The following is a 19,660-nucleotide window of genomic DNA, read 5'->3' as shown; positions in this document are numbered from 1 at the left end:
ATGAAATAAAGTGACTTTTATGCCCCCAGACATGCTTCCCCTGCTGTCCCAGTGTCATTCCAGGGTGTTGGTATCATTTCCTGGGGTGTCATAGTGGACTTGGTGACCCTCCAGACACGAATTTGGGTTTCCCCCTTAACGAGTTTATGTTCCCCATAGACTATAATGGGGTTCGAAACCCATTCGAACAGTGAGCGGCTGTTCGAATCGAATTTCGAACCTCGAACATTTTAGTGTTCGCTCATCTCTAGATATTATCTTGTAAATCCCAAATACCTGGACAACTCCTTTAAGAGTGATGCACAATATCAGTATCAAAAGGAGTGCATAGTGCAGTCAGGCTGCAGAGAAAGCAAGTGAGAACTGTATAGCTAAGAAGAATAACCGGTAGGAAGAGAGAGAAATTGTAACCCTGGTATATAGAGAGAGGATGAAACCTCATCTGGAATACTTTGTCTGGTTCTGGAGATCTCACTTACAAAAAGACATAGATGAAACCAAATTTGTACAATTTGGACAAGCCCTTTAATATAGTACCTAATGCTGCCATTAGGACTGTACATGATGTCTAAGGGCTAGTTCACACGGGGGCAAGGAGGCGGATTTTGACAGCAGATTTCGCCTCAAAATCCGCCTTCATGCAATGGTGGTCTATGGAGACCACTAGCGTTCTTTTTTCCGCTAGTGGCATGTTGCCGCTAGCAGAAAAAAGAAGCGCGCTGCCCTTTCTTCAGGCGGATTCCGCGGCAGCAACCTCTGGCATCGGCCTATTCATTTGAGCCAACTCCGGAGGGGGAATCTGCGACCGTGACGGTTGTGGCAGGCGGGTTTTGCCCCGAGAGGGACACGGCTCCCCACGTTACTCTCGGTGCCAAAATCCCCGCCCATGTGAACGACCCCTAAGGGTAGGTTTCTACTCTAGACCATTTTATTACTATCTGATAGGCATATTGTCCACCTTTGCTCTTCAGGGTGCTGGTGTGATACATAATATTTATGGTCACTAGTTTTGTGAATCCTTGCCCTTAGTAACAGTGATACACATGTATTTACTTGTTTTTCTCTATTTATTTGTGCAACTAACAGCACTTACCCATATCTTTATGAGAGGGCTATAATAACCTAGCCGTTGTTTATGGTGTCTTTATTGATGTGACACACTATGTTAATGTTTTCCCCTAGTACCCAGAGGAAACCCAAACAAACACAGCGAGAACATACAAACCCCATGCAAATGTTGTCCTTGGTTAGATTCAATTCCCCCGCACTGTAAGGCAACAGGGCTAACCACTAAGCCACCATGATAGCCACATATTACCTTACTGGTCTGGTGCCTGGATACTTTATACTTGGTATTGTCTTTCAATGATTATTATAATTATATTACTTGATGTGGACATGCAGGTATATCTTGCTAAGCTTAGGTATTCCCACCCTGACCCACCTGGATATTTAACCTTCTCCATCCACTATTCTCAAAAGTGGCAAGCACATCACAAAATGGAGAAACTGGCAAGTTTTTGTAGCAATTGGTCCTGCCCCAAACATGTGCCATTTTTGTGCAAAAAACTGGTGTGACCAGATTACTATATTTCACCCAATGTATTTTTTATATGTAGAAAAAAAATAGTTTGTACTTTATATCCTTTTGTTCATGTGTAGTTTATGTAACCTTAAAATTTGTAGACTGTACTTACAGCTTTCAGTAAGATGACTTTACTCAGCCTGATGTAAAGACAAGACTTCTTAGAATACAGACGATAGGAAGAAACTTTGTGCTGTTTACAGAATTTTATAGCTCTGAATCTGGGGAATAATGAATGTAGCTCTGGAAATACAACACACATGCGACACACGATCAGTACAGGATTGTACAAACTGATTCCACTACCGAATAGTGAGTGCAGCTCTGCAGTACAATACAAACTGAGATTCGGTAATTATATGGTGAACTCTGAACAACAGTAGATACTGAGAATTACACACAGCATATACCTAGAGAAGTGGTACTGTGCAGTGTCCATACATACAGAATAAGTACTGTGCTATGCATAGTAATAGTACTGTGCAATACAAGTGATAATAGTTCATTTATGACAATTAAAGTCTTTTGTTCCCTTGGAAGAGTAAACTTTGAATATGTTGAGGTCAGGGCTCTGAGAGTGCCATATCATCACTTCCAAGCTATCTGGGATTATCTGAAGAGACAGAAGGATTAAAAGCAAGCCTACATCCACATAAGATATGTGGTTAGTTCTCCAAGCTGTGTGGAACAATGTCCCCACCACAAAAAATGTGTGCAGGTGTATCTATAAGCATAGGCATAACTTGAAGCTCAAGATCCCAAATGAAACACCTGTAAACGGGCCCCTACCTCCCTCGCACTCTTTAATTTTATTTAATTTTTTTTAAGTTGCAGAGGGACCTTTGGGCCTAATGTGGCCTACAGCCAACAAATCAGAAGCCTATGTCTTACAGCTTTACCATTAACTGAACTGGGTTGGAATTCCTCTTTGCCCAAGTTCTGCGATCCAGCTGTATTTTTAACAACTGGATTTTCAGTTAGGGAGAATTGACTGCATCCCAACCCTAGAACAGTAAGCGGAGCTCTTCACTAGAGGACACAGGAAGCCTGTTTGTGTGAGAGTCAAGTGTGAGTAAAGGTTGCTAAAGTGTAGTTTTAGGTAAACTTGAAGAGAGAAGCTCTCCAGGTGCCAGGCAGGAATGAATCGGGAATAGGGAGTGCCAGACAGGCAAGTATTTTTTTTTGTGGTAGAGTTAGTCCAGAAACCAGCTTAGAAGTCATGTCTGTAGCAGAGCTTCTGCCAAAAGATCAAGTCTATGACCAATGGGCCGAGGAAGGTAAAACCTATAGCACTTGGGATGCAAAAGGTGATGTCTGGAGTGGTTGTGCCACTTGCTGCAGACTCTGTTGTGTTTGTTTGTATTTTTTTTTAAATAAGTCTGATGAAAGCCAGGACGTTGATGACGTTTATCTGGATATTGAAGAGGACACAGAACCCCTTCACCATATATATATATATATATATATATATATATATATATATTGTCAGGGTCTGGGGTTGCTAGGTGGGGTGATATAGACACACAAGTCCAGTTTCTGTAGTCCAAAACAAAGGTAGAGAGTTTATTTTCACTCAAAAATATAGTGCAGCAACAAAAGGAAAAGAATACAAAAATACCTGCCGGGCTAGGCTCTAACTGAACATACAATAGGTTACCTCACCTAGAGTAACAGAAATCCAAAAGCCAGTAGAATCATTCAGGAAACCGCTCCAAAAATATAACCTCTTTCTTTGGCTCTCCAGCCAAGCTCTGCCAAAGTGTTGCTGCTGGAGCAACTTCTTAAGCCTCCTTGACGAGGAGACTCTCTGCAGCTGAGTCTCTGCCAGAACATCTCCAAAGTGTGGACTGGAGGGGAGTGGAATGACAGGTCCCACTACCAATCCTACCTGTCATTCCTAAAAATCCAGCCCAGTAACTGGAACTTTGAAATAACCCTCAGCAGACAATAGTTATCTGCTGAGAAATGTTCTCTTTCTGGAGTTTTCTCATCTCACCCACCTTAGTAGTCTGGGGGAGATGTACACCCCTCCATTACCTGACCAGCCATCGGCTTACATATCCCCCCCCCTCTTCTCCAGACCGGAGGGCTGGGCATTTGTGGCCATCATACAATGCACCCTTGACAGGACACCAGCGTTTCCCAATAATTTCCATGGCCTGTGTTATACATCAAACGCAAAATTTTTTCAGAGACCAGAACAACGGGTAACCCTAGCATTTCTGTCCTTATTGATTTTCATCCATGTAAGAGGAGCATGGTCAGTGATCAATTTAAACTTTCTGCCCAGGAGGTAATACCTCAGAGCATCCAGTGCCACTTAATGGCCAAGTATTCCCTTTCCACAATAGCGTAATTTTTCTCAGAGGGGGACAGCTTCCTGCTCAGGTACATCACTGGATGCTCCTCACCATTTACAACCTGGGACAGCACCGCTCCTAGTCCTGCATTTGAGGCATCTGTCCAAGAACTCTTTCTTAAAGTCAGGGGCTATCAGTGCTGATAGCACTGGCTGCTGGCAAAGAGCTAACTTTAGTTTCTGGAACACCTCCTCTGCCTCTGGTGTGCAGTGGATCATCATTGACTTCCCACTTTTTGTCAGGTCAGTGAGAGGAGCTGCAATAGAGGCAAAGTTTGGCACAAACCTCGGGTAGTAGCCAGCAATGCCAAGAAATGTCCTGACTTGCTTCTTGGTTAGCGGTCTTGGCCAGTTTTGTATTGCCTCCACCTTATTGATTTGGGGCTTTATTACCCCTCTGCCAATGAAATAGCCCAGGTACTTGGCTTCCTCTAGCCCTAAAGCACATTTCTCAGGGTTGATAGTAAGGCCTGCCTCACTTATGGAGTCCAGTAATGCCTGCACCTTACAGAGATGAGTTCCCCAGTCTGGGCTATGAATGACCACATCGTCCAGGTAAGCTGCTGCGTAGTCACGATGTGGCCGCAAGATCTGGTTCATCAACCTCTGAAAGGTAGCAGGAGCTCCATGTAAACCAAATGGCATAACCCTGTACTGGAACAGCCCTTCAGCAACAACAAAGGCAGTTTTCTCTTTGGCTTCTTTAGAGAAAGGCATTTGCCAGTAACCCTTCGTAAGGTTCAGTGTGGTTATGTACCTGGCATTACCCAACTTCTCAATAAGCTCATCAACCCTGGGCATGGGATAAGTGTCAAACTTTGAAATCTCATTCAATTTTCTAAAATCATTGCAAAACCTCCAAGTACCATTGGGCTTTGGCATCAATACAATTGGGTTAGACCACTCACTTTTGGATTCCTCAATCACTCCCAACTCAAGCATGTGTTTAACCTCAGCTGACACTACCTCCCTACATGCCTCCGGTATTCTGTAGGGTTCTGTCTCTACATCAGGAGTTCTCAAACTGCGGCCCGAGGGCCACATATGGCCCGCCATGCACTTCTGTCTGGCCCCGCCGACAACGCCGGCAGGCGTGCTTTTATAATGAAGTTCCTGGGGAGCTCGGGCCAGGCCATGGAGCGCACTTCACTTTACCTATTGGAGGGCACCGCACCCCATGTCTGTGCGATTTGCTCTGCCTCCGGCCCACTATTTAAAAAGTTTGAGGACCCCTGCTCTACATGGTGCTCTATCAGGTGTGTACGCCCTGATAGGCCAGAGAACTTGCATCTATTCTTCTGCAGGAACTCTCTTGCCTCCTGTTTCTGGGGCACTGAGAGGGTCTCATTCACACGGTCTGGAGGGTCTGGTGGCAACGAATCACCCACCTCTGTATTTGAGGCCACCAAGGATTCCCTCTGGTTCCAGGGCTTAATCAAGTTCACATGATAGATTTGAAAAGGCTTCCTTTTCCCTGGTTGGTGAACCGCATAATTGACTGGTCCTACTTTTTCCACAATTTCATATGGGCTTGCCATTTTGCTAAGAACTTGCTCTCCACAGTAGGCACCAAAATAAGGACTCTGTCCCCTGGGTTAAACTCTCGGACTCTGGCAGAATGATTGTAAATTCTGCTTTGAGCCTCTTGTGCTCTTTGAAGATGTTCTTTTACAATTGGCATGACTGTTGAAATGCGATCCTGCATTTGAGCTACATGCTCTGACACTACGGTATGGGGAAGCCTCCATTTCCCAGGTTTCTTTGGCTATATCAAGTAAGCCCCTGAGGTGTCTACCATAGACTAATTCAAAAGTGGAAAAACCTGTAGACACTTGTGGAACCTCTCTAATAGAGAACATCAGGTATGGCAACAGGTAATCCCAGTCACGACCATCTTTTTCTACCACCTTTTTAAGCATATGCTTGAGAGTCTTATTAAAGCGCTCCACTAACCCATCTGTCTGGGGGTGATACACAGAGGTCCGTACGTGGGTAATTTTGAACAACTTGCATAGCTCTTTCATCACCTTTGACATGAACGGTGTGCCTTGGTCGGTCAGTATCTCTTTAGGTATGCCTGTTCTGGAAAACATATAGAATAACACACGAGCAATACTCTTTGATGTCGTATTACGCAAGGGAACCGCCTCAGGATAGCAAGTAGCGTAATCTAAGACAACCTGAATATATTGGTGACCTCTAGCTGACTTGACTATTAGACCGACCAAGTCCATAACAATCCTTTCAAAAAGTACTTCAATGATGGGCAGGGGAATCAAGGGACTACAGAAATGTGGGGCTGGGGCATGTACCTGACATATAGGACAGGACGCACGGTAGTCCTTCGCTTCCCTGTACACGCCTGGCCAATAAAATCTTTGGAGAATCCTCTCCTGTGTTTTCTCCGCCCCTAGGTGTCCTCCAAGCACATGATTATGGGCCATATCAAGTACCATACGATGGTATGGCTTTGGTACAAGAAGCTGCTCCACAATTTCCCCATTACTTTTTGCAACCCAATACAAGAGGTCATTATTCATAGCAAAACGTGGGAATTGGTGGTCAACATCAGGTTCCTGAGGCACATTGTTAGCAACTGTCACATTATCACGAGCATTAGCAAGAGTGGGATCTCTCAATTGTGCAGTACCAAAATTATCCTGTGAGATTTCTAATTCAGATATATTAGGCTCAGGGGCTGGGGAAAAGGCATCATCTTCCTCTCCAGCTAGGACCTGTAACGGAAAGGTGTCGCTCTCCTCATGCACTTTCGGCGTAGGCGGAGTTTCCACATTTGGTTGTGTGGTTGTACCTTTTTGCCATAAATCCCAGAACAAAGGGAAATCACATCCCAAAATCACATTATGCATAAGTCTTTTTACAACACCCACTTCATAATAAACAGATCCTACTATAGTCTCTATTGTGACCTTGGACATGGGGTAGTCCTTGACATCCCCATGGATGCAACAAAAACTCATACATTTGTCCGGGGTAAAGTCCCCAGCTATCCAGCTGGCATGCTCCCGAGTGACCAGGCTACCAGAGTCCAACAACGCCAGGACAGAATGGCCATTCACCACAACTTGGCAGACCTGAGGCCCAGTCTCTAGTCCCGGTGCTGCAGCACAGACAGGTCTGGCAAATAATGATTGATGCCTACCAGCGTCACAGTCCATTGGCTCAGAGGTGAATGGGCACTGGGCAGCAATATGTCCCTGTTCATGGTATCTCCAACATTGTACCAGCCCTCGTTTCTCCAGCAGAGAATCCCTTCTTGGGCTGGTGGACTGCCTGGAAAACCCATCATGAGCTCTTTTCCCTCCGCTCTCAAATATTGGAACAGTCTTACCGGGAGGTGCCCTCTGCCAGGTGTTCCTGGGGGATGGTCGCGCTGTAGGGTCATGACGGAGTTCCACCTCAGTCGCCAGGTACCTCTCCAGAAGGCTGACGAGCTGGTTGACATCTTTGGGGTCTCCATGTCCAACCCAGCGCTACAATGCAGGAGGAAGAGCTCTGGTAAATCAGTCTAGGACCACCTTCTCCACCATCTTTGCAGGGTTACAGGTGTCTGGTTCCAGCCACTTTTTTACCAGGTGAATCAGATCGTACATCTGGGATCTGGCAGGCTTGTCCATCTGGTAGCTCCAGGTATGCACCCTCCGGGCACGGACAGCAGTGGTTACCCCCAGTTTGTCATAGTCCTGGACATCTTGCTGGCAGAGGTCATAATAGGACTTCTGGGGTTGCAGTTTCTCCCGTTCAGCCACTCTCTCAAACACAGTCAGGAAGGCCTCCACGTCATCATCTTGGGTCATCTGTTGCAAAGCTCTTTGCACAGCCCGCTTCTCATCTCTGTGCTCCACAGGTCTTTGCGGGCTAGTGACAACAGTCTCTTTAAGGAGCGCAATTTGCTCCATCACCAAAGGATTCGTTTGTGGTTGCTGCACATTGGACTGTACAAGATGTTTCAGTATCGCCTCTAGTCTTGGTCTGTATAGCGGCAGCAGCCTTCACCCAGGACATAATTTTTTTTTTTTCTCCAGCAAGGATTGGACATGTTGTTGCCCCTAGGAACCGCTGTATGCCCGCGTCCTCCACCAATTGTCAAGGTCTGGGGGGGCATAGACACACAAGTCCAGTTTCTTTAGTCCAAAACAAAGTTAGAGTTTATTTTTAGTTATCTGCTGAGAACAATCATTCCTGGAGTTTTCTCATCTCACCCACCTTAGTAGTCTGGGTGAGATATATATATACACATATATATACACCCCCTCCATTACCTGACCAGCCATCGGCTAACAATAAAGATATATATATATATATATATATATATGTGGCGTAACTAGGAATAGAGGGCCCCCCCCCCCAACCGACGCCGAGGACCTTGACCGACCCCCTCCTCCGGACTCTATTATGTCCCTTAGTAAGCTCTGCACTCAGGATTATGTCCATTAAAGGCCCCAGTACACAGTGTTATGTCCCTTAGTGGCCCCTACACACAGTATTATCCCCCATAGTGGCCCCTGCACACAGTATTATAGCCCATAGTGGTCCCTGCACACAGTATTATGCCCCTTAGTGGCCCCTGCGCACAGTATTATCTCCCATAGTAGCCCCTGCACACAGTATTATAGCCCATAGTGGACACCCATAAACAATTATTATACTCTGGGGTCTTTTCAGACCCCAGAGTATAATAATCGGAGACCCGGGGGAATAAAAACATAAAAAATTACTGTTTCTTACCTGTCCCCCGGCTCCTACGCTGTCTTCTCCGCTGCCGTCCTTGTTCTATGACATCGGACGTCACATGACCTGGGAAGCAGGCCGGGTTCATGTGACGTCAGAGACGTCAGACAAGAAGGAAGGAGGCCTGGCAGGATTGTGGAGAGGTAAGTAACTGTGTTTGTTACGTTCCCTTACCTCTCCCGGTCCGTCGATCATTATACTCGGGGGTCTGCAAAGACCCCCGAGTATAATGATAGCAGCGGTAGCGGCTGTCACCGGGCCCCTAATGTCCCGGGCCATGTGGCAGCTGCCTCCGCTGCTATGGCGGTAGTTACGTCACACACACACACACACACACACACACACACACACACACACACACACACATACTTATACACACATAATATGGACAAACATACTGGGACACAACTTTCATCTCTAAATTCAGGCATTTCTCTAAGTCTTGTTCCTACAGATATATAAAATCCATTCCCTGTCGTCCTTACCAGCGGCACAATGTGGGGTATTTCGGGCCCCTGTGTGCTGGTAGGACAGGCGGAGTTTTAATTAGCCATGTATTAATTTCACATGGCTCGTTCCCTTTAAGAGGGCACAGATACCTCCCCCCTGTGTGTTTTTTTCTGTCCTGTGTAAAGGATCGGACAGGTGGAGAGGACTCTGTGTCCTCCTAAAGAGAAAGAAGGAAGAAGTTGTAAGTTGCAGGTTCTCACCTGTTCAAATCATCTTCAGTGAAGCACTCTGGCCTGCTGGACTTCTGTGTCAGTCCTGCAGGGAGAAGAGGGGTAAGTTTAAAGGCTCCTTTATCTCTTCATATATCCCTGCCTCCCTCCCACAATGTTTGCCTCATGTATCCCCGGCAGTCCCGTCTTGTTTGGGCTTTGTGGAGCCGCACACCGCTGGCATGTACGCACGGCTCCAGGAAGGGGAACTTCCGTTTTCGTGGAACCTTCTCTGTCTAGGAGGTTCCCGGCCGGGCGCTCATAGAGGTGACACCGGCACTTCCGGTTTCGGCATCCGCCGCTCCGGGACCACGCAGACAGCGGTGCAGTGCGGCTATAGAGGCAAGGTATGTGCCAAGGGTCTGTTGGCTAGGGAGGGAGCAACTCATAAGGCCTGAGAGTGCTCTCAGGAGGGCAAGGAACGGAGCTCACATATTTTTTTGTTAAGCCACGCCCCTTTCCGGATACAGGGCTGTAAACAGGGGCATGGCTGCTTCCCTCATTGCCTGCTAGTTTAATCCACTAGCTGGTTCCGTGTTGTGGCTCGTGTTACTGCTTCAACTACACTTGTTCTAGTGCAAACTCGACTGAAGTTTGGTAAGTTGTCTGACTGAAGCTGGGTGAATCTCCTTATATGGTTCCTTGAATGTACTCCTTTATGTTCCGTATCCTATGCTTAGGTATCGCTGAAAGCTAGTTTCTTTGTCATGTCTTCGTCTTCCACCCCTCCCGGGAATCAAGTGAGACAGATGAAGTCTTCAAAAGGAGACATCTGGCTTGTATTGAATGTGACGTTCTACTACCTGATAGTAGGTGCGGTCTTTTTCGTCTGCTAATTCTCCCAATGGTGGGAGTATCCTGAATGTAATTTTTTGCCTCTAGGCTATGACTGGTCACGCTGCCAGCAATGCAGGGGACCTCTGCGGGAGGAACCCGTTACCATTGATATGGTAGCATAGGTCAAGGAGTACATGGTGAGTACGTTAGCCGCTAAAAGGGGTAGGGTCCCCACTGGCTTCTAAGTATCCTTGTTTTTGCAGGATGATTCCTTAAAGGATATCCGTACATCACTGGCTCAGCTCACCAAGAAACAGTGCATGAGAGGCGTTCTGTTTCGCTGCCCTCCCTGGAGCGCCTCCAGGTGGAGGATGAGTCCATATCATCGGACGACCAGTCCTCCTGTTCCAGCAGACCCATTTTTTCATCGTGAGAAGACTAACAAGCTGCTGAAGGCCATCTGGTCGTGGGACCAGATTGGCGAGGGGGAAGCCTCTGCGTCCACCTCTGAAAAGCGGAGGGTTTTTCAAGTGGACGCCTCCATGGCCAGTTTAATGGAACAAGAGTGGAAGCAGCCGGAGGAAGCTTATGTCACCACCAGGGCTTTCAAAGCAGTATATCCAATTGATTCCTCCCAGCTGGATCGCTGGGGTCCTCCGCCCAAGGTGGATTTGGCCATCTCAAAGCTCTCCCGTCGCACTGTCGTGCCCATCGATGACGGGTCAAACCTCTAAGATTTGCTCGATAGGAGAGTGGATTCAACACTCAAGAAGGTGTATTCGTCTGCTTCAGCCCAGATGGCAGTGGGCATCGCCTCCACAGAAGTAGCTGATAAGCTTCAAGCCCGGTTGGACCATCTGGAGCGGGACATCGACTCCGGGGCCAACAGGGACGTCATCCTGGCGTCCATGGGGGAATTCCGTCTCGCTATGGATTTCCTGAGAGAGTCAGCAAGACAGAAGGTGAAACTGGCTTCCAAGACCATGGCTCTGAATACTGCTGCCAGGAGGCCCTTGTGGCTCAATCCTTGGCGGGCTGATGTCACCTCCAAATTTTCTTTATGCTCCCTCCCCTTTCAACCAGGGAAGATTTTCGGCCAGGGGCTGGACGACCTGATGGAGGGGCTGGCTGAAGGTAAAGGCAGGTCGCTACCACAAGCGACCAGAAGAAGAAGGCTTTCCCCTTCTAGGGGTCGAGACTCTACATCCCAATACAGGCCTCAGCAAGGTAACCAGAGACGCTCCAGATACCGCCCAAAGGGGTGGGGCAAGGGGTCCCCAAGGAAGACCCTAAGAAGAAGGGGTTTTGAGGAGGCTTCGCTCTCTGTGTCCAGCTCTCCTGTAGGAGGGCGCCTTTCCAAATTTTTCCGTGGCGTGGCATCTTCACATTTTGGATCCATGGGTCCTTCAGTTCGTTCAGCGGGGGTACGCAATAGAGTTCTCACACCCTCCTGTGGACCGGTTCATCACTACGCGGGTTTTACCAGCTCTACAACAGGTCTGCCTGGAGGCTTCCGTGGCAGAATATTTCGCAAAGGGGGACCTGGAAAGGGTCCCTCCCTCAGAAGTGGGATAAGGAGTTTATTCACCCGTATTCCTGGTTCCAAAGTCCACAGGAGGCTGGCGGATGATTATAGATCTTCGGTTCCTCAACCTTTTCATAAAGGGAAAGCCATTCAGGATGAAGTCCATAGACTCAGTAACCAACTTTCTATTGCGCGACGAGGTCATGGTCACCCTGGACCTGAAGGATGCCTACTTACATATCCCCACCTTCCCGCCACACAAGAAGTATCTACGCATAGCCATTCTTATGGCTGGTCACAGAGAGCACCTACAGTTCACTGCTCTGCCATTCGGCATATCGTCAGCCCCGTACGTATTCACCAAGATGGTCGCACCAGTTACCGCCACCCTCAGACTGCAAGGCCTCTTCGTGGTTCCCTACCTCGACGACTGGCGTATAAAAGCTCAGTCTACTAAAATTCTCCATCACCACCTCCAGATAGCCATCTCCTTCCTCCAGGAGTTGGGTTGGCTGATCAATTGGGAGAAGTCAGAAATAGTGCCATCCACCCGGAAGAAATTCCTAGGGTTTATTCTGGATTCACAGAGTATGCAGATTTCCTATCCCGTCCAAGGCGAGCGAAAATAGAAGCTTCAGTGCAGGGCCTTTTCAGGACCCGGCGGGTCACCATCCGCACCGCCATGTGGGTCCTAGGCCTAATGTCGTCTTCAGCCAAGGCGGTCCCTTGGGCTTCATGGCATTTGCGTCCCCTTCAGATGGAGGTGTTGAGAGCCTGGAACGGATCTCCACGGGGACTGCACAGGAAGATCTGCCTTTCTCCCGGTACCCGTCTTTCCCTCAGATGCTGGAGACACCTGAAAAACGGAAGGTCCTCGGTCCAACCTCGTTGGTCCCTGTTGACAACAGATGCGTCCCATACAGGATGGGGAGACCACCTAGACGGCGGGACCGTCCAGGGTCTGTGGATGAATCCAAAGGTAGGAACCTCCAACCTGAAGGAGCTAAAAGCAGTCTATCTGGTGCTGAAGTACTTCGCCCCTTTTCTCGAAGGGAAGGCAGTCAAGGTCCGGTCAGACAACATGACGACGGTAGTATACTTGAACAAGCAAGGCGGCACCAGGGTTCCAGCCCTACTGAAAGAGACGAACTTGATTTTCACGTGGGTAGAGAAGAATCTGTCCCACATATCCGCTGTTCACATCAAGGGCTCCCTGAACATAGTAGCGGATCAGTTGAGTCGGGGTATCCCCGTATCAGGAGAATGGTCTCTCAATCAAGACAGATTCCAACAGATTGTCCAAGCATGGGGCCTTCCAGACGTCGACCTCATGGCAACCCGACTCAATGCCAAGGTGGAAACCTTCTGTTCTCTGTACCAGGAGGACAATGCCTTGGCAGTGGATGCCCTGTCCATCCCATGGAGGTTCAGGCTGATATACATTTTCCCTCCAGTTTCCATCATACCCAAGGTATTGATGAAAATCAGACAGGACCAAGTCTCGGGAATTGCCATAATCCCGTTCTGGCCGAAAAGGACTTGGTTTGCCCAGCTCATGTGGATGAGTCAAGGCAGGTATTGGAGGCTTCCCCCCTCCCAGATCTGGTGACACAAGGAGAGCTGAGACACCACGATCTGAGGAGATTCAATCTGACAGCCTGGAGGTTGACCAGTCCCTATTAAGGAATAGAGGACTATCTGAAGGCGTCCTAAGGACTTTAGCCAGGGCCAACTCTACCAATAAGAATTACCGTAGGGTCGGTAATATTTTCCAGGCCTGGTGCACGGATCACGAAGTGGACTCCTCCGATCCCCGTGTGAGGGCGATCCTGGATTTCCTTCAGGACGGCCTAGACAGAGGGCTTGCAGCTTCTACCCTGAAGGTACATGTGGCCGCTCTGTCCGCCTATCTGGGGAGGCAGTTGTCTCAAGATCCTTTAGTGAGCACCTTTATCAAAGGGGCAACTAGGCTGAGACCAGCAGTATCTGCTCCTGTCCACCAATGGGACCTCAACATGGTCCTAAAGGCACTTTGTGTTGCTCCATTCGAACCCCTGGAGGAGGTGGATCTAAAGTGGCTGACCTATAAGGTATCTTTTCTCCTCGCTGTCACCTCGGCAAAAAGAGTAGGGGAGCTTCAAGCACTCTCATCGGAAGCTCCTTACATTGCCTTCTTTGAAGACCGTGTTCAGTTAAGATTTCTGCCAGGGTTCAGGCCTAAGGTTTCTTCTAGGGCAAATGTGTGTCAGCTCATTTGCCTGCCAACCTTTTTTCCAGTACCCACTTCCCCTGAGGAGGAGAGGTGGCATACCCTGGATTTAGTCCGGAACCTGCAGATTTATCTTCAGCGCATGCGCGCTTTCAGGAGATCTGAAAACTTATTAATAAATTATGTAGGTGGCCATAAAGGCCGCAAGGCTTCTAAAGCAACCATCTCCCGCTGGGTGAAGGAAGCAATCAAGTTGGCGTTTGTGAAACAGAACTTACCTCCGCCCACTGTCCTAAGGGCCCACTCGACACGGGCAGTGTCGACCTCTTGGGCGGAAATCAAGGCTCTTGCCTTGGATCAGATTTGTGCAGCAGCATCCTGGTCTTCAGAATCGACTTTTGTGAAGCACTACCGACTTGATCGGTATAGCTCAGAAGCTACTGCCTTCGGGCGCACTGTATTACATTCTGCTTGTGTTTAATGTCCCACCCTTATGGGGATTACTTGCTATTTCCCCACATTGTGCCGCTGGTAAGGACGACAGGGAACGAAGGATTATGTAGATAATCTTGTTTCCCTTAGTCCTAACAGCGGCACAAGGATTCCCCCCCTATTGTTGTTTATTTGAAATGTATGTATTATTACTTGTTATTTACACACAGGGGGGAGGTATCTGTGCCCTCTTAAAGGGAACGAGCCATGTGAAATTAATACATGGCTAATTAAAACTCCGCCTGTCCTACCAGCACACAGGGGCATGAAATACCCCACATTGTGCCGCTGTTAGGACTAAGGGAAACAAGATTATCTACATAATCCTTCGATAGCTTGCCATGCAACCTTTACAATTTTTTTAATGAAATAATAGGTCATTCTAAATTCTGAATTTGAGCATGGAACTGTAATTATTATTTAGACAGCACCATTAATTCCATGGTGCTATACATTTATGAAGGGGCTTACCTACATAGGACAAATAGAAAATCAGGTCAACACAAAACGGACTAGATGACTGATCTGGTACAAGTAGGAAAGAGAACCCTGACCACGAAGACTTGCAATCTATAAGGTAATGTAGGAGACAATAGGTGAGGGTAACGGTGCAGGAGGGTACACAATCCAATGTTGCCCCAAGGCATAATCTTGTGAAACTGGTGAGCGAGTGAAGCAATGAACTGTCATTGATAGGGGCCTTAGTGCAATGCTGAATAGGGTGCCACCGTTGCAATATAAAGTGGCAAGGATGTCTGACCTCAACCCAAAACACCTTTAGAAAGAACCACAATTGGGTGCATTGGTGAGCAAAAGGGTAACAAAGTTTTGAACTTTTGACTTTCAGGTTCCATATCTCACCATCCACTACAGCTTCAAGCATGAGACTACAATCATTTTATAGGCCATCATCTTGGCTAGCTCATACATAAATTTGAAATGCAGCTATTTAACATATGATTATTTATATAGATTCTTATTATGTAACTGCATTATTACTGTTTTGCTCTTAAAAATCTAAATTTAAAATTTTTATTATTTTGTAAATCCACCTTTGGCTTTCAATACTGCCTGAATCCTTTTGGGCAAACCCTTGATCAGATTTAAGCATCTCTTAACTGAAGTCTGACCCAAATATTCCTCCACCAAAGTTGAAAGAAATTTTTTGAGAGAAGTCCTCAGTAGTTGATATCTTTTTTTAATGGCTAACTTAAAAAGTTTTTTGATGACATATCGAGTTTTCGAGACTACTATAGAAGTCTCTTCATCAGGATAGTATAACACAATTTCTGAAGTTTGTGTGTGTGTATATATATATATATATATATATATATATATATATATATACATACTGTGTATATATATACACACACACACACACACACACACACACAGAAATGGAGTGTTAGATGCAAAATAGATGGAAAACAGAACATGTAAATAAACAGTTTAAAAAAACATATATATCAGTGCACAGGAAAGTTCTCTGGGTTAGTAGCTTCTTTGATCAGTGACGTGTTGTCTAGTGGTTGTAAAAGGCCATAAAACCCTGGGCCTGATTTAACCCCCTTTGGAGAGTGTTAAAGGTCGTCATAAGTTTAAACTCCCATATGCGGCGATCTTTTCTGTTCTTAAAATTCCTTCTTAGTACCAGGATCTTCATATCTTGGGTCATATTATGATTTTCATTGCAGAAGTGTTTTGGCACAGGGAGGACCATTCTCTGTTCTCTAATCGTATGTCTGTGTGAGTTCATCCTCATCCTAAGTGACTGTCCTGTCTCACCTACATACAGGCCCTCAGGACACTTAGTACACAATACCAAATACACTACATTAGGTGTGCTGCAGGTGAAGTTACCTGGGATCTTGTAGTGTCGATCAGAGTTCGGGAAGCTGCTCCTCCATAAACAAATCACCCACTTATAGAACCAAAGACCACTTACCTAAACACATTTTTTCACTTGGAACCAGTGCTGAGTGGTACACGCGCAGTGGAAGTCAAGCCTAATTTTTAATTTTCGCCTCGGGCAGCAGAAAAGCTAGAACAACATGTACTGCCGATTACTGCAGTTACAAATCACATACAATTCTTCAGCAAGAAAACACCATGTAAATCCAGCCTTAAGGCTGCTGCCACATGGGGTTCTGAATCCAGTTATGGCTGCATTTAGTGCTGGAGCCAACAGTGCTTTCACGTCTAGGTAAGTGAAACACAAATTAATTACATCTCTCATTACTATTTTGCTGTTACTACATAGCCAATAATGAGATATACAGTCCTATGAAAAAGTTTGGGCACCCCTATTGATCTTAATCATTTTTAGTTCTAAATATTTTGGTGTTTGCAGCAGCCATTTCAGTTTGATATATCTAATAACTGATGGACACAGTAATATTTCAGGATTGAAATGAGGTTTATTGTACTAACAGAAAATGTGCAATATGCATTAAACCAAAATTTGACCGGTGCAAAAGTATGGGCACCTCAACAGAAAAGTGACATTAATATTTAGTAGATCCTCCTTTTGCAAAGATAACAGCCTCTAGTCGCTTCCTGTAGCTTTTAATCAGTTCCTGGATCCTGGATAAAGGTATTTTGGACAAACAATTCAAGTTCAGTTAAGTTAGATGGTCGCCGAGCATGGACAGCCCGCTTCAAATCATCCCACAGATGTTCAATGATATTCAGGTCTGGGGACTGGGATGGCCATTCCAGAACATTGTAATTGTTCCTCTGCATGAAGGCCTGAGTTGATTTGGAGCAGTGTTTTGGATCATTGTCTTGCTGAAATATCCATCCCCGGCGTAACTTCAACTTCGTCACTGATTCTTGAACATTATTCTCAAGAATCTGCTGATACTGAGTGGAATCCATGCGACTCTCAACTTTAACAAGATTCCCGATGCCGGCATTGGCCACACAGCCCCAAAGCATGATGGAACCTCCACCAAATTTTACAGTGGGTAGCAAGTGTTTTTCTTGGAATGCTGTTTCTTTTTGGACGCCATGCATAACGCCTTTTTTTATAACCAAACAACTCAATCTTTGTTTCCAAAATGAAGTTGGCTTCTCCAAATGTGCTTTTGCATACCTCAGGCTATTTGTGGCGTACGTGCAGAAACAGCTTCTTTCTCATCACTCTCCCATACAGCTTCTCCTTGTGTAAAGTGCGCTGTATTGCTGACTGATGCACAGTGACACCATCTGCAGCAAGATGATGCTGCAGCTCTTTGGAGGTGGTCTGTGGATTGTCCTTGACTGTTCTCACCATTCTTCTTCTCTGCCTTTCTGATATTTTTCTTGGCCTGCCACTTCTGGGCTTAACAAGAACTGTCCCTGTGGTCTTCCATTTCCTTACTATGTTCCTCACAGTGGAAACTGACAGGTTAAATCTCTGAGACAACGTTTTGTATCCTTCCCCTGAACAACTATGTTGAACAATCTTTGTTTTCAGATCATTTGAGAGCGGGCTGTCCATGTTCGGCGACCATCTAACTTAACTGAACTTGAATTGTTTGTCCAAAATACCTTCATCCAGGATCCAGGAACTGATTAAAAGCTACAGGAAGCAACTAGAGGCTGTTATCTTTGCAAAAGGAGGATGTACTAAATATTAATGTCACTTTTCTGTTGAGGTGCCCATATTTTTGCACCGGTCAAATTTTGGTTTAATGCATATTGCGCATTTTCTGTTAGTACAATAAACCTCATTTCAATCCTGAAATATTACTGTGTCCATCAGTTATTAGATATATCAAACTGAAATGACTGTTGCAAACACCAAAATATTTAGAACTAAAAATGATTAAGATTAATAGGGGTGCCCAAACTTTTTCATAGGACTGTAGATGAAATTATCAGCGTTTCACTTAAAAAGGACCTTTCACCACCTCGGTCAAGTACAGCTCTCATTTAATAGGCGCTACTCTACTGATTCTGGTACAGTTGGAATTTTTTCTCTAGCCCCCACCATTTGAAGAATCAAGTGTTGTTAGTTTTGGTAGTTTTGGTATTTAGGCACTGGGCTGTCATTGTGCACCACAGGAACAGGTGAGGGGTGAGATTTTGAGCTCTGATGTTGACCAACTCTGATTGGAACACACAACTCACACCCCTTGCCTGCTCTTGTCTGACACTGCCCACCTGACAGTACAAATGAGACATCAAAACTAACAGCATTGATTGTTCAGGATTGGTGGGGGCTAGAGGAAAAACTCCAATTGCTCTGGAATCAGTGGAGTAGTGCCTGTTAACATATACTAAGAACTAGAGTTGGTGACGGTGGTGAAAGGTCCTCTTTAATTAGAAAGCTAGCAGAAAAAGGAACCCATTGAAGTCAATGGGAGGCTTTTTTTTCAGCTCTGAATCTGTTCCACGCCAAATTCAGCACCATTTTCATCCGTGTGAATGCACCCTTAGTGTATATATACAAAATCCATAAAACTGGGTGTTTGCAGGCTTGTTCACACAGTTATCAGGTAAGTTTTGAGATTGATACAAATTTTGGTTTTCACAAAATTCTGCTTTTCAATGTACAAACAGCAATAACTCTAGATTGTCATGAAAAGTGATCAGTTGAATTGCAATAAATCCCATAGCTATTGAATTTCAGTCCTGCCACAAAATGACCTGCTAACATCATTTCATTGATCTTCTCTTTAACTCAGGAAAAAAAAAATCTTACTAAAGATATCCCTGCATCAGCAGCTGAAATCACTCTGTAATGCTGACAGAACTAGTAGAGCAGACTGGCTGCTTTAAAAGGGAGACAATGCTTGGAATCATTGTCTTTTCTGTTAACCATGATTAAAGCCAAGGAAACAAATGCAGACATAGTTGCTTTGCATCACATTGGCTTCAAAGGCAAGAATTGCTACTTGTAAGTTTGCGCCTAAATCAATTGTTTATTGGATCTCTGATGTCCTACCATTGTCCAAAGAGATAGTGATAGGGAATAGAGATGAGCGAACAGTAAAATGTTCGAGGTTCGATATTCGTTTCAAGTATCCCCTCAATATTCGACTACTCGAATCGAATATCGAACCCTATTATAGTCTATGGGGGGGGGGGGAAATGCTCGTTTCAGGGGTAGGCAACGTTCGATCAAATTATACTTACCAAGTCCACGAGTGAGGGTCGGGCTGGATCCTCCGAGCAGTCTTCACCTTGCAGTGTCCCCGCGGCGTCTTCCGGCTCTTCATTCACTCTGCCAGGCATCGGGCCTGGGCAGAGCCGACTG

This window comes from Leptodactylus fuscus, chromosome 7, assembly GCF_031893055.1.
Source record: "Leptodactylus fuscus isolate aLepFus1 chromosome 7, aLepFus1.hap2, whole genome shotgun sequence".
Lineage (NCBI taxonomy): Eukaryota > Metazoa > Chordata > Amphibia > Anura > Leptodactylidae > Leptodactylus > Leptodactylus fuscus.
Note: the sequence above shows the minus strand (reverse complement) of the source record.